General features: G+C 43.4%; 1 long non-coding RNA gene across 1 annotated transcript; it reads right to left on the reverse strand.

Annotated features, from left to right (window-relative positions):
• Nucleotides 1-1,292: 1,292 nt before the first annotated feature.
• LOC135327920 (uncharacterized) lies at nucleotides 1,293-15,639 on the reverse strand. Its single transcript, XR_010388534.1, has 3 exons — nucleotides 15,574-15,639; nucleotides 6,039-6,105; nucleotides 1,293-5,631 (listed from the first exon to the last, which is right to left on the reverse strand). It is a non-coding gene; the product is annotated as an uncharacterized LOC135327920 (long non-coding RNA).
• Between the last annotated feature and the right edge of the window lie 7,515 nt (nucleotides 15,640-23,154).

Raw genomic sequence — 23,154 nt, forward strand, 5'->3', positions numbered from 1 at the left:
GGCCACTGGCAGCAAAGGTTGTTCTCACCTTGGTGGAACCGGCTGGAGGGGACAACAGGTTGCTACAGTCCCAGGTTGTGTCAAAGCATTCAGAGCCTCAAGGACACATTATATCTTTGTCTCAGGGTCCCATGCAGAAATTTGGAAGGAGTTCAGCTCAGTACTTTCAGTGTCCACATGCTATGACAATAGTAGCGGGTGTCTAGGATGCCAAAAATAAGTTGGCATTTTGCAGCTGCCTACTCTCCCAGAGTGGCAACGAGAAGCAAATTTACCATGAGGATGGAAGGACCCCCCTAGCCACACTGCGCAATGCACACAGTCTCGGTAGCAGGGCAGGGGGTGGCTCTGTAGCGGGGCGGCTCCCTCTCTCACACCTCAGCTGTAGCCAACCTCAGAGCCAGCTGCCTACTTACATCGTGTTTAAGCATCAGGAACATGGTGTCCTAATGCAAATTTCCCAAAGCTCTGAGGATGCCTAGATGGAAGCAGAGGGGAAGAGAGTTTCTTTGGGTTGTATCTAACAGGAATTTGGATGAGTACTTCAGTCAGTGCCAAGCACATTAGCTTGTACAAGCACAGCTCCTCTGACAGAGATGTTTTTCCCGGAAAAATATCGAATGTGGAAAGTGTTATTGTTGCTATTCTTGCAGATAGCATTTTCAACCAGGAATGTCAGAAGACTTTTCAACTATTAACTAAATAAGCTGAATTATTTCTATAGAATAGAAATTGTCAAATGGATATGGATCACTTCATCCCAACCTTGAAGTGTAGTTACCTTTGGGGTAGAGAGCAACATGCGGTGATATCTCACTCCAGTTTACTGTGAAGAATCCATATTTAACTTTCATGATGAATGTGAGAGGTCAGGCAAATATCCAAACTGGGCAAAGATGTGCTTTACAAGAGAATGGTAGCTCTGGCATAATAGTATTGCTCGGGAGCAGATTCTGTTCCGGGCAAATCTCACACCGGCAAGGCAGGTCAGAGTCCACACTTCACAAGAGCTTTGGTTCCCAGTCAGCCAGGCAGGAAATCCATCTAGAAACAAAATCCTCAGAGCCCTGCCAGGGACCAAGTGGTGCCCATTCACATCACGCTCATTCCCCATCAGCACATCGACACACACTTTCAGGGTATGAGCTCTCTCTGATACGTCCTTCCCTATTCAGGGCAGTATTTGAGCATGTGCTTACCTGCAAGCAAGTGCATACTTGCTCTTGCAGTGCTCCCTCATCTTGGGGCAATAACTTCTGTATCAGCAACAGAGGAGAAGACACACAAAGGGATTAATGAAATCATCATTTATTCATCTGACTAATAATTCCTGTTCAACAGTCAACAGATGAAGAAATCCAGCAGTAAAATTGTCCTGAACGTATGAATCCAGGAGAGGACAACTCCTGCCTGAGAGCATATGCATTGAACCCATTTATGTCAGTGAAAGGAAAGGCAGAAGGGAAAGCGTTAATTATTCTTTGTGGGATGAATGAAATGCACTGTACAATTAGCACCTTCCGTGCTCCTGCCTAATGACAGGCTTAACTTAAGAGAATTCTCCATACTGTCCTACGTATCACCTTTCCTCTGACATTATCTTCCTTTTCTTGGCTCTCTACATAGAATTTTAATGAGATCTTAATTGTTTTTCCATCAGCTGCAAGGATTTCAAACCCAAGTCATATGTTGGTTGTCATTTTGCAGAAGGTGGTATGGGGAGCTGTAGAGATGTTCTCTTGCTAAAAAAGAGCAGGAGGCAGCCCCCACACCTCCCACTGTATCCTGAGGAAGGGCTGTCTCTCTACTGCTGGTGCAGGCCTAGAGAGTACAGCTTGGTATATCTGCAGCTACGTAACGGGAAAGAGAAAAATCTGTTTGTGAATGACCATTACTACCTCCCTGTGACTCCAGTGGCTGCAAGAACATTTGAGCTGTTGGTTTCTGTGCTTGCCTTGCTAAGGTTCATAAGGCTTAACGAACAATATAGCCCTCTGCTCAGAAAGCAGGCAGGGGACTTGCAGTCACCAAATGAGACATGTATCAGCCTCCTATTTTTTATCCTTTGCCATCTACTAGTCACTTGCACAGTCTCTTCCCTTGCTTCACCATTCAAGTCATTTCTGATGATGCAACATATTTAAAGCATAGATTTACCTCCTTCTCTTGAACCTTTTCAAGGGTACTTCTGAGGATGTCACAGATTCCCTAAAGTGTTACAGGGAAAATAAGATGTTGCAAGAGCAACCAGGTAGAGTTCACCATACGTAATAACTAAAAGCAGCATTAAGTATTTGCTTGAGATACAGGCACACATGGTGCAGTGTTGTATGGAAAGAGATGCTGTGCTTTAGGATTACTCTGTATGGTCATTGAACTGCATTAAGACTAATTTAAGAGTGGCTACTCTAGAGTTCATTTCCAAGGTATTTCAACAGATTATATTGCCTGAGGGAGCCTGGCACCAGTGCACAGGCAGAGGGAGTCCGTTTTCCCTCGCTAAAGGGCCAGGTGCATAAAACCAATAAAACCAATAATGATTAACTAACACCTCACACTTCTGTAACTGTTCACTCCAGTGTCCTAATATAACTTACAGCCAATATCTGACAATGATCTGGGACTTATGCTAGCAAATAGCAAAATTTTAGAGATGAGGAGACTGAGGTGCACAGAGCTGATCCAAAGTGCATGAAATCAGTGGAAAATGAGAAATCAGTAGCAGACTCGAGAAGAAAACTTCAGCTTCCCTGCTCTGAATCCTGTGTTCCCTGCTGGACAAGGCTGCACAGATTAGCAGTGTTTAATTAATGCTTAGATATTTTTGTTACTCATCCATGAACTTAATATTTTTTTAAATATTTCTAACAGCCTTGTTCCTGCACACTCCTCCATTTCAGTATGTGGAGCATACAATGACAGTTTTCCATGTAGCCGTCTGCCTTAATCACAGTCTTCTGTCCTCCCAAAATATCTCTCTCCCTTATGGGAAATGGTATAGAAACAATAGCATCTTTCATGTCATAGCTGCTGTGTGACAACTATGTGGTTTCTGTCCACACCTTATGCTCATTATAGACATTCACTTTTTGACAGCTAGATTCTTCCCTTTTGGGCTTTGGTGCCAATCCAGATCTCAGGAAAGTATAAGAAAACAAATTAATCAGCAGCCACTGGAGAGTCTGAATTTTGCCCAAAGTTACACATTGTGAATTGAAGTAAGAGAAGCCTGTAATGCTTATTAAGTGATATGAGCATGTCTGGTTTTTATTTACAATGACACACTTGCTGCAATAGGAAACCATGGGCAGTTTTGGAACTGGAAATATGGGTGAGAGTTTCTTTGCCCTGTGCATGTTTCTCTAGCCACATAAAGATGACTTTAGGAAACTGTCTCAGCACAGAAGCAGTACATTCAAGTTAGGCACTTTCCTTTACATTTTAACAGTTGCTATAAATAAGATAGGCCAGGTACTTTCCATATTAATATCCAAGGCTCCTGGATAACTGCATGAAGTCAAATCCCCTTAGCCACAGACCATTGCCCACTTCACCATCCACAGAGCTTCATAACCATTTGTACAAGACTCTATTTTTGACCACAAATGGGAAGGCGGCATGAACAAACTGATGGGACCTGGGAAACTTGCTTTGCTCCCCCTTTCTCAGGCTATCTTTCATTAACCATGACAAATATTTAAATTAAAGCAAACACTGCAGACATGAGTGAATTTTTAATTTGCTGACAAGACATGCCGCCTTCAGGACCTCTTTCATGTCTATTATAAATAGAAAGCCATAGCGCTGCAAAGCTGAAATCAGTGCTGACAGTCCAGCTCTTGCTTTCTTTAAGGAGGTTGCCAAAATGTGCAAAAATTTAAACATTCAGAGAGATAACGTGCTGCTCATTCAGTTCACCTCATCTGTAGTTTACAGATTGTTATTGCTGGCAACATTTGAACACTCTGTATTTGCTTAAAAAATATGTCCCTTGCCTAAAACTTTAGACGGATTACCAGATTTCCTAACAAGCCAGTAATATGTAATCAAATGCTGGTATTGGAGCAGGACAAATTATATTCCTATTGTATTATATATGTTGGCTTGTTGAGATTGAAACTGAAATGTAAAGGTGCAGGCAGGGATAGATGCATTTGTCATTCCTGCATATCTGGGTGAACTCCTCTTTCAAAGCATAATTGTACCTCAGAGTACAGCTGACATGCATAGGCAAGCAAAGAGTTAGCTACATCAGACCCAGATATGTTCCTCTGTCCTTCCACTAGGAAAAAAATGGCATTTCTTGGAAAAAGCAAGGTCCGAACTATTTTAATTTGGAAATTTCTCTGAGTGTATTATGACAATTGTGGCTTAGGCACCTCATGCTCCCATAACTCCTTTGCACACCTTACTCTCTCTCTAAGTTACATTTTCTGGAGATGATGTGATGTCCTGCCAGATGGAAGGATGTTCAGTTTTGCCATGGAAAAAAATAATAATAAAAAAAGAATCCTATCCAAAAAGAGACACTTTTCACAAGCAACCCCAAATTAAATGGGAAAATAGTCTCACTTTAAAAGCAAGCAAGTGAACAAAAATCCATGAAAGTTCCTGAACAAGCTGTATCTTGAGCAAGAATGACCCTGTACTGGATTGAGGGTGTGATTAAGCAGAGATATCCGCAGGGACTGGAAAGCTTCCCAAGGGATTAAAAATCTTTAAACATAATTCCTTTCATGACCCAAAGCAGAACTTGAACTTAGTTCTTTAGCAGTGAAACTCTACTCATCCGGTAACCTTGTGTTAAGGTACCACGTGAAGTGCTTGGCTTTGCAGCCAGAGGTTTGCTGTGTTCGTTGACAGAGGGCTGCAGTGCTGGTGGTGCTTGGGCAGAAGAAGCGGGAGATCGGCACAGGAGGTCGCTACCAGCATGCTCACACCTGCACCGTGTGCGAGAGCAGCACGTTACCTTGCAGAGAAGACGACGGGTGCAACGTGAGCGGAGCAGAAGCTTGAACAAACAGGAGGGGCCGTGGTGCAACGAGGCCTGGGCAGCCAGGAAACACCCTCCTGCAGTCGCAGCCTCTAGTCTTCAGTGCTGAGCGGCAGGGCACCCCGTGGGCACCCGCCGCGGCCAGGCAACGGGAGCTGGCCAGGCTGCAGGGATCCCCCTGGGGACACACAGGCCCGTCTGAGCTGCCCTCTCTCCTCTCCGGGAAACACCTGTGGCTGATGTACATTTGCTCACACAGCAGAAATACATCTGGCTATATGCATAGGCGTACCGAGTCCCGTGACTGAGGAGGTAGCCAGCATATGCGGATCTGATTGCCAAGTAGCATGTGTAAGTGCATATGTGGCTCATGTGTGCATTTTCCACGCAGGCTTCGTCATCTTTTGCCTTAACAGGCTTTATGAAAGGCAGTATAGGTCAGTTTGGGATCCCCAACTTTAAACAAAGGAACAGAGGAAATCTCCTACAGAGCAGGGCTTCTGAAAAGCTGCTAGACTCACCCAAAATAAAGCACAGCAGGAACACCACGAAACACTGAACATGGTACTCTTCCTCCATTATTTCTGAAAACAGTAACTCATGTCTCTGCCTGTGCTGCAGAAAACCATGTGACAAATCTATTCTCCAGGTCACAGGAAGTGGTGACATAGCAAAAAAAAAAAAAAAACAACAAAAAAAAAATCAGTTTTCCATTCAGTCCACATCTGTGCGGTTCCCACTGCTAGAGCCAAGATTTTTTTGTCTTTAATTTTAATCATGCATGCAGAAAATGAAAACTATGTAACGCGCTCCCTCCAAGCCCAAGTGACAGGCACCCTGTCTCCTCTTCCCCACCAATAGTCATTTGGGGCCACACCACTCCCGAACGTTCAAGACGACAGCTTTTCTGACAGGGTACACAACTTGACAAGTAACAAGTACTAGACACTGAAGGAATTATTTTTTTCTCTTTCTTCTCCTTCTCTCTCTCTTTTTTTTCCTTTTAAGTTGCACTGAATCTATATAAATAAATTATTTCACTGACCTTGCCAGTAGATGAGCTTTTCTATCTGGGAGTAATAATCCATTTGAAGTAAGAGACTGGAAGCCTGCTGCAAGAGACAGGCAAAATTAGCATGGACACATCATTCTCAAATAAACTGTAAATAAGAAAAAAAAAAAAAAAGAAAAAAAAGAGACCAAGAGAAATAAGGAGTGTGGGGGGGCATTTGTAGCTGCCATGGGTTTTCTTTTGGAGTGAAACCAGTTGCAGTCTCCCATAAGCGATGGCAGCCCTGGTTTCTCCTCCCCCACCCTGGTGCAGCTTGCTGCTGGGAGGAACTGGAAGGGCAAATTACTCAGAAGCAGAACTGGTTTCTCTCCCCCCCTCATTTCAAGTAAGGTGTTCCCCAGCTGCCTCGCTGGTTCCTACCTACACCGCCTGGTGAGAGGCAGCCAGGTGCTTCACCGGCACAGAGGATGCAGCGGAGCTGGGAAGGGGCCAATAAGGAGCCAGGAAGGGGCTGGGAAGGATCCTGGAAGAAGTTGGGCAGGGGCCAAGAAGAAGCTGGGAAGGACCTGGGAAGGGGCTGGGGAGGGGCTCCACTGCAGGAGCCCAACTCCCTCCCTGGCTCCAGCCTTGTGGTACCGGGACATCACCTACAAGCAGGAAGGGGGTGACTTGCCACTGTGCTGCTCCACCTGGCAGGACACAGCAGGAGAGTGTTGCAGGGGCGGCGGGGAGGGCAGAGCCCAGCACTTTGGGCAAGTGACCATGTTAGTTCAGTAAAGCAACTTCCCACCCAGGCAGGACATATGAGATTTTTCAGATGAACCCAGTATTAATCATTTTTCTCACATTTTTTGCTGCAAAACAACACCATAAACTATAGACAAACCATGCGATTTTTCTATTGGTGCTGGGGCAGCCTTTACCTTGGTGCATCCCAATAAACCTCTTTAAAATCGTTGTTCTGTCTCAACCATGACATGCAGCAAGGGCATAATGCAATAGGTAACTAACAGCCTCTATGAAGCCACAAAATGTGACAACTTGTACGATTGGTAACAAGTTTCCATAGATGTTTTCTTCTACTGATGCTTAAACTCCTGCCCAGCGCGGGTGCCTCCCTGCGGATGCAGTAACCCCCAGTGGGGATTTTGCAGGCTATCCCAGTGTCCCGGGGACAGTCATGAGGCAACTTGGGCTGACCATGGAAAGAGGAAACAGGAGATGGTTACAAGGTCATTTACGAGCCAACAGCTATCTTTATTTTTTTGATTTTCCAATTTATAATAACTAAGCATTTTCATCTTGTTAGAATTATCTTGATAATGAATAATCTATACTGTTCTTGTTTTATAGGATATTTATAGGATACTGCTGATGCATACCTATACACATCTATTACAAATTTTTCTGCTGAGATAAACTTTCAGAAAAGTTCAGCAAAAAAGTTCATGTGAGGGCCAATCAGTGCCCTCACTGGAGATAGGGAATGGGGGTATTCATTTTGTCCTGCCAGTACTCTGTATAAATTCAGCAAAACAACTTCACTTTACTTCAGTCAATGTACAAGCTCTTTGTATGCTTTTGTTTGGGGTGGGGGGCGTACTGAAATTGCCTAATTTCACTGACTCAGTCCATCTTCTGCCTGCCAACAAGAGCTTTCAGCATAGACAAAGACTAAAATAAAGCATACCAAATAAAAACCACGGACATATAATTGTCATTTCCCAAAAGAAAAGTCCCAGCTTCTCAGAAAACTACCCAAGCATTAAAGCTGCTGCCTCTCAGGGAAACTAATTATAACTCAAAAAAAAAAAAAAAAAAAAAAAAGAAGAAGAAACAAAAAAGAACCCCCCCCCACATGTCTAACTGAATATATAAAGGATAATTATGTCATTAAAACTAACTACATTTCAGATGGCAAAAGAATCACACGGCAAGAATGGATGTGTTGGACACCATCAGGCTCCCATCAGATTACTCACAATAAAAATGTAACCATCACCAAAAGAATCTAATCCTTGTGTGTTTCCACTGATACAGCTCAGATGTGTGCTGGTAATTGTTAGCCCCAGCAGAGCTGAAAGTGTCAGCAATTCATTGTTTACTGTCTGGACTGAATTGATTCTTCGAGCTCCTTAATGATACACAGACGGCCTATGCTTCATCTATCAAGGCATGTTGGTTACCATCCAAGTAAGTATAAGTTTTCACATAGCTGTGAAGAAGGATCCTCCTCACATAGTACAAGGAATTGCTCACAAAGGCTCTATTTAAACAGTTGGGCTCTATCTAAGTGGCGTGGGCACAGCAAAACAATTACCCTTTCAAGAAAAACTAAGTCCTGGAATCAAAGAAATGCAGCAGGTGCTGTAACTCAGACGGCAGAAGGTAGGTATGCTTTCTAACCGTACTTGATCATGAAAAAGAGTTGCTATCTGTGTCAATATAATTTCAGTACAGCCCCAAAGGAGCCATGAGAGCATAGTTTCTGAATAACTTCAATCATTCCCTCTTACAACGTTGCCAATAAACAGCTTAATAAAACAAGTTGTTCTGTGGGCAGATGAACTAAGGAAACCCATTTTCCTACGGTCGTGTCCCCTTCAAATTACTGCTGGAATTAGCCTGCTCCCTTCCCCGTGTCCCTTCCCAGGAGCACCTCTGGGTCCACTCTGCATCCCTCAGCCCCCCGCCCACCCCAAATTCCCCGGTTCTCTGATGTTTGCTAGTCCCTCAAAAACAGCCAAATTCCTGAAAAACTCTCGGTGCCCAATCTGTTCTAGATCCCTCCCATATTGCCAGCACTACACCACAGTAGTCTCACTTATTTCTGTTTCCCATCTGACCCCCTATAACTCCCCTCCAGTCCCTTCCAGGTCTGCTGTGGCATCTCCAGCTGCCACAAAACCTTTACTTCTGCATTGCTTTGGTGTGAGCAAGACACTGCAGGTGCTGAAGCTGCTTTAAAGCCACTCACAAGGTGATAGGGCAGGTGCTTTTTGTATGTCAGCTAGTTGGGGCAAATGGAAAGGGTAATAGCCTAATAAACACTGCTTTACATTGAGGGAGCATTAATCAAGTCTTTGGAAGATTTCCACCAGTCTTCATGAAATTCATAAAAATTGTCATGTCTGAGGCGTCTCCCTGTCTTTCCAGATTGGCTGAAATTGGCGGACAGTTTGAAAGTTATGGGGAGGAAGGGAGAAGGCCAACAGATGGACACAGACACTGCAACTGAATAAGCCTCATTTCCTTAGGAAATCAGGCTAAAAATAGAAGGAAAACACGGTGGCTGGCAGATTTAATTAACATATACGTACAAGCTTTTTGACTGTAAAGACTTGTCCATTAACCTTCTTACTGGTCTAACTGCTGCATGAGAGGTTCTTTGTGCTTTCCTGATAGAAAATAGCTCAGTGCTGCTGCATTCTGGCTGCAGAAAGGTGCCACAGTCTCTGAATTCCTAGACAAAAGACAGCCTTTCCCACTGCCTCTTGTCATTAGTCAAGATTTCCCTCTAACAGACATGCAGAAATCTCTTAAACTTGTCTTGTGGTCTTTTTTTCTCTCTCTGTTTATTCATATTTAACTTGGATGCCTGCAGACTGGATAAGGACATTAAGACTTACATTTTAAACAATGCATTATGTATTAAGGGTATAAATCAAAGCCATGATGTCAGTGGAAAGGCTCTCATTGAATTCAGTAGGTTTGGAGAGTAAATTAATAGACCTTTGAAACTCTTGTTGACAGAGAACATCAGAGCATCTCAGGTGTCTGAGGCCCTCCAGACAGCACAGCCGCGCAACCCTTCGTGTGCTAGAGCCAAACAAAATACAGTCACACAGCACAATACACTACCTTGCAGAGACTAAGCTGAGGCCCTCTAGTAATATAACCTGTTAGAGCTGTTTCTAGAGTTAATACAGACTGTAGCAGCTCCACTTTCCGGACAGACAACCTAGAAAGAGTGTACATCCTGATGCTACAAAAATTAATGACAATCCTCCTTTCCTTCATCTCCGCTTTTGGAATTAAGGTTCCTAACTTTATCTGTTTAGCTTAGGTGGTAGCTGGGATGTCTGTCTAAAGGATGGCCTGGATTTCTAACACCTTGACCACAGATCAAATACATTTTTCTTCTGTAATTCAAGATTCAAACTTTAAGACACTTCCTTGTCTATTAAATGAACCACTGAAGGAATCTGTCCAAGTGGAATTCACCCAGCGGAAAAAGCCAGCACAAGTCTGATTCATAATTTACTGTGAAAACTCCCCGACAAGTGGTAGCCCGACCTTGTCTGTGCAGGGGTATGAATTTAATTCTATACAAATATCAGATATGTTCATTCTACAGGATACTGATAAATCACACACATACACAGATCTAGTAATTTTGGGTTGTGCCATTATTAACCCTTTTGGCTCTGTAATGGCAGTCAGGCAACTGGGAGACTGCACTGCAATTCCATTGCAGCAATATGCAAGAATAGCAGAAAATTAAATCACTGTAATTCATTTTAAAGTGCTTAATCTTCTGCCCAATGAAATAATTTCTATAGAAAAAGGTTATCTGAGATTACATGAGAAAGCTAGCAAGCTGCTTGGAGAGCTCAACTCTTTTTTGATCTGTTCTGCTTTAGGCAGGGTGTTTTTTTCAACCCATACAGTGAAATCACACTGGGGAGTTCTTCAGCTTTTTGTAGCCTTAAAAATTGCTCCATTATTTTGCTTTGCAGATGAAATCACCTTACAGGTGATTGCCCTTCCCAGGAGCCTGGGCAGACCCCACAACCCTACTCCCAACCTGCAGAGACTGCGAGATTCACCCCGGTAGCATCATGGGTTTGGGTTTCTGCCCTGCCGAGAGTCCCAGAAGCAAACAGCCACCTCTCCTCTGCCCAGCACTACCATCCCTCCTTGGCACTCTCTGGTGCCCTGCTCAGGCCTTTCAAAGTGACAGTCTTCAAAGCATCCTCTGCGGTGCATCTTCCTGCCAGACATTGCTGAAGGAAAGGCATGAACAGATGTCAAGGTCAGCCCATGATCTACAGCCAACAGCCTAATTTCTCCATTCTCACTTTCTAGTGCTCAGTTATGGTCAGTTTAGCTTTTCCACAGCTGTTAGTTTCATTGACCGCTGCACCTTGTCACACACTTGGACCATTAAATTTTGAAGGCAGGCTTGCTTTCCTGTTGGTTATTTGCAGCTCTGCAATGTATGTAGGTTCTACAATTACATAAATAAATATTAAACCTCCATGGCAACAGATGATCACGGAGTATCAGAAGGTAGAAAGTGGCATCGAGAGACAAGAGTGGCTCAGACTGCTGTGCCCAGGTTGCCAGCCATGCCCAGGGGAGGATTTTTGATTTTCTGAGTGAGGTGTGGCTGTAGCAGATGGGGAGGAGCTGCAGTGGGTGGTGAAGTGGGCCAGTTGGGAGCCAAGGTGAATGACAACATGGGGAACAGGTCAGCAGCCATGTCAGACAGCGACCTGGGACTGGTTGTGAACACAGCTTGCAGGAGATATGTGAGAAACTCAAATTCTTGCACAGAAACATTTCTATAGTACTGAATACATTCAACCTCAGCAAAGCCTTCCTTTGTTGCAGGTATTGCAATGGCATGAGAGCTTCAGAAAGGATCTTTGGGTTTCTCTTCTCCTTTGATATTTTTCCCACCAATGTGGTGTAACACCTTCCCCCTTTTTACCGAAAATTACTTGATAAAGGCATAAAGAAAACATAAGTAGCGGAACTACTTGTGATATCTGCCCCAGGAATGAGACAAAAGGCAAAGCAGGAGATAAACTTAGCTAGAGAGTAGAAAACGGGCTATAAAAATTGTTGCCTGGTGCAGAGGAGCCTCTTGGGAGTCGCAGGGGTTTGGCCTTTCTAAAAGGAGAAGTGCAAGCAATTAGAAAATAGTCATAAAGTTGTTTATTTACAGGGAGATGGAAGAATTCTCAGTTTTCCAGGTTGCAGGGATCTGGCAAGACAACTGTGCACTTTTGGAACTTGAGTTTGGGTAGTTATGCACCTGAGAAAGTTGCTTTTTTCTGACACTGCGAGTGTATCATAAAAACTCTTTTTCCCCAGGCATCAGTTACAAGTATCTTCCACCTGTCTCTCTCTCAGAATGTTCCCTGGGGTGTAAATAGTGATGAAAATGCCTCAGGAAGGGGATTGAGATGGCAGACAAGTTTGTATAGCAACAGCTGGGAATTTTCTGGTTGTTAAAAAGGAACCTAAATTCACCTGGAAGCCACCTAGACTCTGTAAAAGAAAGCAGAGTGTTTCAGAGGCCTAGAAGGGAGCCTGGTGTCCCCAGATGCCATCGCAAAAGCACCCTGACAAAATTCACTACTGACTCGGCAGCCAGAAAATGCCAAATTTGCCTGAAAAGTTGAAGGAGGGACAAGGGGCTGTAGTGGGGAGGACATGTTTGAAACGGCACATCGGATGAGCATTTCACCAAAAATCTCACCATCTTTCTCCTTGATGAATGAGCAGACCAGTTCCAGAGGAAGGGCGGTAAGACAAGGCAGCCTCCACTTTTAATGACTGTTAACTCTATATCCCAGGTAGCACCAGCAGCATTACAAAGTCCCATTGAGAGCTCTCACTGAAGCCAGAAATTTTCATAACACATAACAGCCAAGAGTGGTAGTTCCAGAAAAAAGGGGCCCAGAGCAGTTTCCTTATAAACAGCAGTAATATCAGAAAGTCTCTTGGAACTGGAAGAGCAGCCCATAGGCCAAGGATCTGGCCACGGAGCTGCGCTGGTCGGGGGGATTGCTGCTGGGGATATGAATCATGGAAGCAAGGCAGTCACATCCTGTTATGATAGCACTGTTTATTTTTCCTGCTCATTCGGTCCTGGACCTCTCTGCTCTGCCTGCCACCAAGGTTGCCAATTGCGGAGGTTGTACGGAGGATGCCTGTCAACAGAAACTGAACTATAATCACCAACTCATTTCACAGAGCCTCCTGAAGCAGCCATCAGCTGGCAACAGTTTTCAGGCAGGTGCCAGAAACCTGGAGGTCATAAGCTTTCCCTAATACTGACTTTTGTTTTGTAGATGAGTGTACAAAGCCTGGGAATGTGCTGTTCTGATTTGTTAATCTCTCCATAGCCACTGGTCTTACCTGGTATTAGTGACTGGCCAAAAATAACAGCTGAGGAAAGCTAGGCTCCCTAGCAGGTACACACCAGCTCTGAGGTAGTTTTGGTATGTAAAATCACTTAATAGAAAAGAGTAATTCTGCCTCCATATCAGTCTATAAAATACTGTGATAAACTTCTGAGCAACAGATATACCAATTTTACACCCAAGAATTTTGTAGATGATTCTCTTGTCTAAGACAGTAGGACACTAATAAGCACCATATTTCACTTGCATGACACAATGGCAGAACAGGAGCCCCCACTTGTGCAGTCCATTTCTTCTGCTCCTCAATTAAAGACTGAAAGGGGAAGTTCTGGCTAATACAAGCCCAGTAGGAACTTTACCAGGCTTCCATGGGACCAAGATCTCATTGCACGGCTATACCAACATCTTCCCAGCCACTGTGCAGTTTTACAGGAAGCCAGAGCACATAACATGGTGATAATATGTGGCCAATGAGTGCCCCTATTAACAGTGACATCATGGTTTGTCCAGACAACACAACTGTGCTTAGGTCACCTTGAAAGGAATTGTATTGAGGTCCCGGTGCTTCACTTAGCAGGAAGATGCAATTTAAAATAAATTACTTTAAATAACTCTCCCAAGGTTGTGTCCTTAGCGCTGCAGGATGCTGGGAAGACAGACATTTAAAGGACATTTGTTTCTTTGTCAAGAACTTCTTTAAAAAAATGCTATTAATGCTTAAAAAGCTCTCCTCTGTGAAATTAGCCATTTAGAGCAGAAAGGTAGCGGGGCTTCTACAAGCAAGTGTCCTCTGTCAAAAGCCTTAGGTTCATTGGAACATACAGCAGAGTGCTGAATAAGGTTTCTGTAAAGGGGCAACTGCACTAGTAAGATGTCACTTCTAAAATGCAGTAAGGTCCGGTCTTACTGCCAAGGACATAATTTCCACTGAGCTCAGCGGGACTGAGCCCAGAGGACGCCCATTGTCAAGAGCCCTTCTGCTGCCCTCGCTGCAGCAGAGCAGGGTCAGCCCAGGTCTGGGGGGTTGGGGATCTCCTGCAACGGCTGTGACTTCCCATGGGACCCAGGGAGCAAGCAAACAGAGAAGTGGCTTAGCAAAGTTAGCAAAATACAACACTTGGATCAAGCAAGGATCATCTTGCTCCCACCAGACAACTTCACAGGGATTTTATAGGATGTCTTTGCCTGTTTGTCTCTCTTGCTGTCAAAGTATTACATGTGCTCACGTACTCTGGTGTTTTCTACTTGAAGTCTGATTCACCACAAATCCCACAAGGCAGTCCCTTACCTGAAAATTTGCACCTGAAGATCTTTGCATGAAGGATAGGCCATGAGGCTGGAAAGTGGGCTGCCTTTACTCATTCAGAAGTTTCCTTGGGGATGTACAGATATGTCAGTCCTCTGGGGATATACTCCAGGCTGCTGGCTCTGCAGCCCTCCCCAGGCAGAGACCATAACACAAGCACACCCAGTAAACTGATAAAATTAAGAAAAACATTATTTATCCTGCAGGCGTGGAAGAATGCTCTGACCACAAATAAGGGTAGAACAGCAGTTGCTAAAATCAAAGGGTTGCTTGTGTCAGGAACAACACCTTCACCCACGCTGTCTGCTTTCTTGGGCAAGTTGAGTTTTGTAACACTGCAAGGAAAGCAGTGAAAGTTTTCTAGCCCTGTTTGTATCACAACAAAAAGTCCCAGTGACTTATGCCAGGCCGCCTTCAAGTCACTGGCAGGACTGGACCAGACCTACATGAGACACTTCCATTGCCCAGGCACTGAGTCCAGTAGTTTCTGAATCCAGGGTCATGCCCCCATGTGGGTTGCAGAAATTATTAGCATATTTACAAGATTAAAATTCAGTTTCATCCAGTATCTAGGCTAGTGCTGCAGACCCAGAGTTTTCCACCCACACTGGAAAACTTTTGGTGCCCATCCTGGCCAAACCGGTCTTCCCCCTCCTGGAGTATTGTTATTGTTCCAGCAAGATGAAAAAGAAGGCAGAGAAATGTAGCATTTCCGATATCTACTACTCCAATTTGTGTAACTATGAAAAAGCTCCCCAAAGTTACTCCAGATTCATATCATTATTTCCTCTATCTCAGCAAGTGTTTTACCTAAGTGAAAACAGTGAGTATGAGAATATTTGTCTCCCTTAGTATTGTTAATACTGTTGAAGAATTTGGAAAGTGGAAAAACAGTACCTGCATAAGTGGGCTTACAGGTAAAACAACCAGCTGCAAACAAACTACAAGGGGCAGAGGTGTTATTAGAAACAAATAAATACAGTTTCCTAGTAAATGTGGACAGAAGGAGACGATATCTTCTTACTACCCTGAGATGAATATGGTTTTCATCTGAGTTTCCTAACTAATACTCCCAGGGGTGGATAAGGTATCTATTCATACGTACCATTCTGTCAGGGAGCAGTGGATCTCTGGGAAGCGACTATCCAGGGCCAAATAAGAGCGATCCAATTACATGCCAGCAATATGGTCTGGTAGGGAGCAGATAAAACAATGATTAGATGAAGTATTGATATCTGCCTGCAGGAATTCACAGATTCAGACATTCTTTCTGTACCAGGCCTGTTAGGAAGACACTCTTTTTTAAAAGCATATCTTCATAACAGCTGAACATTAAATAGATCCCAAAGCTGCCTTTCACTCCCTGGTTTGCCTTAGTAAAGTCTTATTACTCAGCTTACTCAACAGAATTGCACACAGTTGGTGCATAGAAAAGAGAAAGAAATGGAAAAGAAAGAGAGAAAGCAGGAGTGAAACAGATTTCTATGCCAGCTGGTTCTCTCGTTCCCTAGAAATGAGGGGAAGCAGAAGCACTCCAGGAACAGCAACAACAACCACGACAACCACAACAACAACAAAACCTCAAATCCTTGCTTTTGCTGAGCACTTCAGTAATTCATCCTTGGTTCTAACAAATATATCTCCAAAATATTCAAATAAATCTGTCCAAAAGGTGCTCACCCACTTTTCTGAATCAACATGCTAGCTATTTCTTTTTATGTGAAGATCCTAAATACCTTGAAAGCCCCAGTGAAGCATCAGCTGCCACCTCCCCACAAGGCAGATAAGCATGATTACACTTGTTTTGTGAATGCCTGAAACTGCTGGGATGTTTCCATGTGATCCTACTAAAAGGACTTCTGCCGCGTTCCTTGGAGGAGAAGCGACAAGCAATTCTCAGTGCATCACAGGACTTCGTCTTTATGAAGGGATTTGCCCATGAAATTCACAGATGTATGGAGATCCAGCTGATACTACAGCCAGGAGTCCTTATTCCTCACTTTCTTGTCTAATCTGAAATCGTTCCCAGCAAATTACAAACCCTAGACAGTTTCCAGTCTGTTTGTCATTTTAAATCATTTCAATCATTTAAATAACTGCAGTTAATTCAGAAAAGGCTGAATGCTACAGCTGAATTCAGAGTATAGCTGAATGCTACAACAAAAGAAAGGCTAGTGCTATTCAAACAGGCAAGAACCATCCTTGCCTGTACCAACAACTCAAAGTGACACATTCAGTGCCTCATCTGCTACAAAGAGATACAACAAAATTTAGGAAGAGTGCATGGGGCCCAACATGTTCCCCAACACATTTCTAATGTCCCTCTTCAAAAAAATAAAAAAAGGCAAATCTTTATGCCAAACAGTACTGTGTCAAAATGGAAAGTTTTATTTTGAAAACATTGAAGTGAATTATTCCATTTAGAAAACAACCGAGAAAATTTCTGTTTTTCAGAAGAACAGGCTGAGTTCTACTCTATGTGTTATTTAATTCCAGATCTTCAAAAACTCATTTTTTTCAGGCAATCTAGTATTAACTTCGGAGTGGGTGGGTTATGTACATTCATTCAAACAACATCTAGTTTGTATTTTTCTGTGACAACAATAACAACAACAAGAAAACCTCACAATTTCATTCATCTCAGTTGCTCTGCTTTAAGAATTTGTCCCACATCTCTGACCCCTTTGTAGCATGAAATAGTCCCATAGCAACCTAGCTGCAATAATAACTCGGAAATAACCTGATTTCCAGGTAGCTGAGTTGTGTTTGATAAAGACACAAGAGATCAACCCTTTCACGTGCAAATAGATATGAGCGTGTGTGCTTAGTTGCTGCATTCATTTCATAAACCACCAGTTGTTTCCCCAGGTGTTTTCACACCCAGCTCGGAGCGCAACCGCAGGACCTGAGTCTCAGCACACAGGTGCACCTCTGGCATTGAGCGTGCAGCTGTAATGCTCTCCAGACTAAGTGATCTGGAGGTGCTGATCCAGCCAGCATCAGAACATAGACTTCTTACTGTTCACAAGCATCGGGAGTAGAGCATTATGTCCACCATGAGCTAAAGGCTATCCAAAACCCTTTTATTAGCTTAGAGGGCTTTGGAAGTCTGGTTCAATCTTTGTTTCTGACACCTGACTTCCACAGACCTGGCATGATAAGCTAGTATCTATACAAGGAGGCCTTTCAATAAGTTCAGCTGTTGAAACCACAGCCACTATCAGCCCAGCCTACCTTTGGTGTGCCTTGCCCTCAGTTTCTGCTTTCTCCTCTCATCTGTGCCACTGCTGGTGTGGTTCACTGTACAGCATCTTTCCTCCTTTCCTGTGCACCTCCTTGGGCTGGAGCCAGAAGCTTCTGCAAAAACAGCTCCTTCCCGTTCCCTGTTTCTCCCCTTCCCTGCTCCTTACCCCCATAAATTAATATCCAGAGGACAGCATGCCCCTGTATATAATGGCCGATGAAAAAAAATCCTGATAAAAAATTTTTCACCTTCTAGAGATTGCCGTGGAATCTCTAAGCATCCTGAGCTACACCTTCATGGAAAACATATCCAGCCTGCTCCTTGGTATAGTTTGACAAAGGTTTCACTCCTACGAAGTAACATTTCTTTTGGTACATGGCACACGGTCTAATGGCAATTAAAAAGAGGAGACTGACACCGAAGGCTGTGTGCAAACCCTGGATGTGTATGGCCCTTAGAACTAGCTGAATTCAGCAGAACAAAACCCCTAAGTACAACTTGGCACTGCCTATTTCTTTTTAAAAGCAGACTTTATTACCTACTCACAGCTGGTGCCTGGATGGTATCAGCCATCTGGAATCTGAACTTCTTTCCAGGAACCTCATTTTATGAGATACATTTTCATATGCTCTCCAGAGTTAGAAAGCAACCAAAAACCAAGAATGAGGTGTGTTCCTGGATCCTCTGAATGGCACTTCATATTTCTACTCACTTCTGTCTAATTTTGTTGCCAGGTGTTATTTAAATCAATTATCTTCTTCATAACTGGTCAATTTGATATTGCCTTTCCAAAGTTGTTTCCAGACTTGGAGTTTTTCTCTGAAGTGACTTCTGCAGGATCTTGGTAGGCCCTATTTGAGGAGTGCTCAGTAAGGGTATATTTGGCTTTTCTCTAAGAACAAGACCAGATCCATCATTTTCAATCTGTGAGAGGGACAAAGACAAAAGCACCAGCCACTTACCCACTAAGTGATTGTGATTTTCAGTAGGAAAAGTGGGTAAAACTTGACATTGACTTTGGGACATGAAAAACCTCAAACATTTATTAATTTATTAAATACATTTCATATTAAACCAAATGGTAATTACCTGATTCAAGGAGAACAGACTGGTGATAGCTGGATATCCAGGATAGATCCTGAATGCCTCTTTCTTTTTTCTTGCTTTGCCAACGGACTTCACAGGATGACTCAGATGTGGCCCAAGCAACCTGATCCTTATTTTCCAATATAAGGAAATATTTCAGCTTCCAAACATGGTGACTGGAAGGGAAAGGAAAACTGATTAATCGGAGGGCTTTTGGAGATGACTAAAACAAAAGAAAAGAGAGAGTTGTCACGCTCCAAAGCTTTTAGATAGGTAGACAAGCTCCAAATGCAAGATAGATTCAGTGTCTGTCCTAGCGCCATAAAATATGGCTGCACTGGGAACATTAGTTGTACTACCCTGTTTTCATACATGGGTGGCTATTCCAGCAGACTGCAAAGGCTACCTAAGAAATGTCTGAGAGTGCAACGGTGGCTGGGCTAGGGAATAATATCCTCAAACAGGCGTGATCTGTGTGTGCCCCAGGCATCACACGCTAAACAACAGCAGAAAGTCTCATTTTTCAAAAGGATGAAGCAATGAAATTCACGGTCTAGTTGCCATATCTTCATAAATCTCATGTCTGTAGTGCATCTGGTCTTTTTTTACCATAGTCTTACACTTTGCTTCTCCTGTGAAAATTGCCTTGCATGTGCTTTTACCACCTTCTTATCATGCATTTATGCAAAGGGAGGCAAATGACATTTACTTGCATTTTGCATAATCTCATCTGTATTTATAGCTATATAAATTTTGAAGCAACCCTCCTTACCTTTCCTTTTCCTTTTTCTTTTCCTTTTTCTTTTCCTTTCCATTTCCTTTTTAAAGACAAAGATCCTGTAAGAAAGAGTCCCACAGAAAATTTTTGAATTCATTGTAGTGACTCACATTTATTATGCCCCATCCAGACTTCTTTTCTTATATAAGGCTGAGTCACTCATTAGCTGAACCTTTGCAAAGAAGAAAGAAAATAAGATTTTTTTTTTCCAGATTTTTGTTTAGCCCTCTATTACAGCAGCATGGGTTGTGGCTTCACCAGAATTCTGGCTCAATTCCCTGTGACTTCCCTATTTTTTAGTATTCCATTTATCCACCAGCATCCTTGGGGCCAACCCTCACCTCTTCACTTTGACTTGTTGAAAATAGAAAAAGTTACATAACTGGAAATTAGCTAACTCATCTGGAGACACAGGGTGCCAGAGCATCGCAGAAGGCCCACAAGAGTAGGGCTCTGCAGACAGGCAGCGATGAGCCTGCCTTACCTTACAGCCATGCCACCAAACTGATTTGGGTTTGGGGCTGCTAGGTGATGCATTTTAGGTGAAAGTGGTTCTCCTGGAATGCCTTCTTCCAGTGCACTTTGCCCGTGCATCTTGCCTCATCTACGTTTATTTTCCAAATCCGTAACAAACACACATGTCACCAAGAGATTTATTTGTTCCCCCCTGCATATAACTTCTGTTGTTTCTGAGAGATTATTTCCCATGTAGTAGGTTTAGACCTCTGATTCACATTGGTTTATATAGCCATCATCCCTTTAGCTGTCTAGACTGCCTGTTTGGGGAAAGGAGTGGATATGTGCATCTGCTGAGCTGCTGTGAACCCGAGTGGTTCTCCTGAGGGCTGTGATTCTCATAAAACTCCCCCCAAATCTCTCCTGCCAGGTTCTGTGAATCCCACACATTTGAAACAAAATGCTAGGGCGCCTCCGCTTTTGATCAAAACTTGTCGTGATCAGTCATTCCATGTGGAACCGGATGAAACTATAATCTTCATACTACCTTTACTATTTTTTCACCTTTTAGGTTCAACACACATGTGTTTTCCTGGAACAAAAGATAATCGTGGTCCATGTTAAAGAACTGGATTTTAAAGATCTACATTGAATGCAATTTGATTACAGGAAGCAAACACTGTGCTGCAGTAATAACTCTTCATCTCTTCTCTTTTGTTTCATCCCTTTCTTTTGTTTCTTGTTTTTGTTATTGGGGTTATTTTGGTAGTTTCATAGGCTTCATTAGAAAATGTTGGATATGATGCTGAGTAATACTGTCTAGATGGCAAAAATAAAGATTTACCAAGACATCTCTTTTCCCAAGAATAGAATTTAGGAACCCATGTGACTTCAGCTGTACAGGAAAAGGAGAACTAGAAAAATAACTGCCAAGCCTTTTATAATTAAATAATACAATCCAGTGCAGTGTTTTTGTCCAGTAGGAAAACAAAATAAGCATTTAAAGATGCACTGGTTACGTGCATGCTGAATAAATTATGTGTGATGTGGTGGAGTATAACTTATATCTTGCTACCATTTCATGCTTGTGTTTGTAAATATATGCCCCTTAATTGCTCAGTAGACAGTTTAAAACTCTGTGCAAGCTTCACTGTGTGTCAGCTGCCACCGCTCTTCACATCTATTTGGAGGGGAAGCTCTCTGGGGCGAGCAGAGAGCTCAAGCCCTGTGCTTAGTTTGAACCTCATCCTGCATCTGGCTCCTATGAGCACACGCTTGCACCGCGGAAATTTCCGTCCATTGCAGTATCCCTGGAAGAAAAGCTGTCCCCAAGTGGCTAATCACTGTCATGTTAAGTCTCAATGAAAAGCCCATCAGGGATTACACACAGTTAACTCTCTTCGACAATTGCATCAAGTATCATTGTTGATAATAAACAGACTGACACAGAGTATTTGGCTCCGCGGGTGGAGATGCTGCAGGCAGAAATGCGCACAGCAAGGCTGTGCTTGCAGAAAGCCTTTGAGGCAGCATGTGCCAGCGGCCCCAGTCCTGCTGCCTCCTGTCCTGCCTCCCCCTCACCTGCTCTCTCGCCAGAGTCGGCCCAAGCGTTGGTGCAGCTTCGCAGGCTATGAGGTCAAAGAAACGATCCAGTGAAAGGTAACCTAACAACAATAAGAAATAGAGGTGAGTCTCGACATGCAGAGATGCTCTAGGCCCTGTCACCACACAACTCCACCAGCATGTCTGAGGCCACCATGGATGAGCTGGCAGGACAGGACCACATGGCCATGGGCAGGGGGGGTGGGAGGACCGATGCTTACAGCAGCAGTACCAGCTAAATCCCTGGAAAATTGTTGGAGAGCTGGGCCGAAAGTGGGGAAGGAGGTCAAAGTCTCCAGCAAGGTGTGAGACAGAAGAGCACCAGCCAGGTGGCACATGAAGAGGAATTCAGAAAGGCCCATGCATTTTTTTTTTTTTTCCATTTAAGCCTCCCAGGAATATCTGTTACTCTTTTGCTTACTGTTGTAAACAAATACTTTCACTTGCATTTTACCTTAACCTACCTGAAATAAGAGTGATTTCACAATAACTTGCAGACATTTCTCATCCAAATGGTAAGGCGTCGTGAACTGGTGTGCTGGTGCTCTAGATCACCTGCACAAGAGCCCAAGTCCTCCCCAGGCTGTTTTCCAGAGTATCCAAAGGGTAGAGCATGGTGCTGCAAGGAAGCCACATGAGACAGTATGAGATATGTTATTGGGGGTCAGAAGAGAAAGAGACATGGCGGGGGGCTTATCTGGACCTCAACAATCCCAGAGAATTTGACGTATGAACAATTTCTTACATAGAGGCAAACTGCAGGAGCAGGGATTTCAACCTCTTAGCATCAACAACTAGAGCTGAGCTGAAAGCAGAAAGAATACACCAAATATTTATTTTTAAAATGAAATTTGATCTGCCCACAGCCAGTTTAGCACTTGCTTTTCTGTTGACACAAGAGGGTCAATATTTGCTATTCTCTGGATCTTATGGGCTTACCTCAAGTATGTGTTTGCATGAAGCTCAGCCCCACCAAGGTTTCTTGACAGTAAGCCAGAAGAGCACAAATGCACTCAGTTTATTATAAATGAGTAGGAAACCTTTCCCAAAACTACTAATTCTCATGGGCAATTGTTTTGAGGTACTTGCCTCACTTAAATACTGCCTAAATATTACTTCCAAGAAAAAAAATGTTGCTATATTTTAGCTCTAGATCAACCTGAGTCACCACTTGAGTGTCAACTTCTGAAAATGATAGAAAAGATCACCACAAATAAAAGTCTGTCAAGTAGTGTTGGTGCTACAAGCCAGGATCAATGGAAGAAATGTGGATTGCATCTGCCTCATTGAATCCTGTCATTATCATTATTATTTCACAGCTCATTTTTCATCCCCAATGCCAGGCTCCCCATGCTCAGGAATTTGCTGAGTTCTTGGTAACTTGCTGTGCACGCTAACAAAGCTGGCATTTATCACCGTTTGTCAGAGTGATGGCCTGGCCTCTGCACTTGCAACCCCTGCTCTTGAATCTGAAGCTCATGGCCTCACACACAGGCCCTGTGACTGCGAACACAGGCTGC

This window comes from Dromaius novaehollandiae, chromosome 3, assembly GCF_036370855.1.
Source record: "Dromaius novaehollandiae isolate bDroNov1 chromosome 3, bDroNov1.hap1, whole genome shotgun sequence".
Classification (NCBI taxonomy): Eukaryota; Metazoa; Chordata; class Aves; order Casuariiformes; family Dromaiidae; genus Dromaius; species Dromaius novaehollandiae.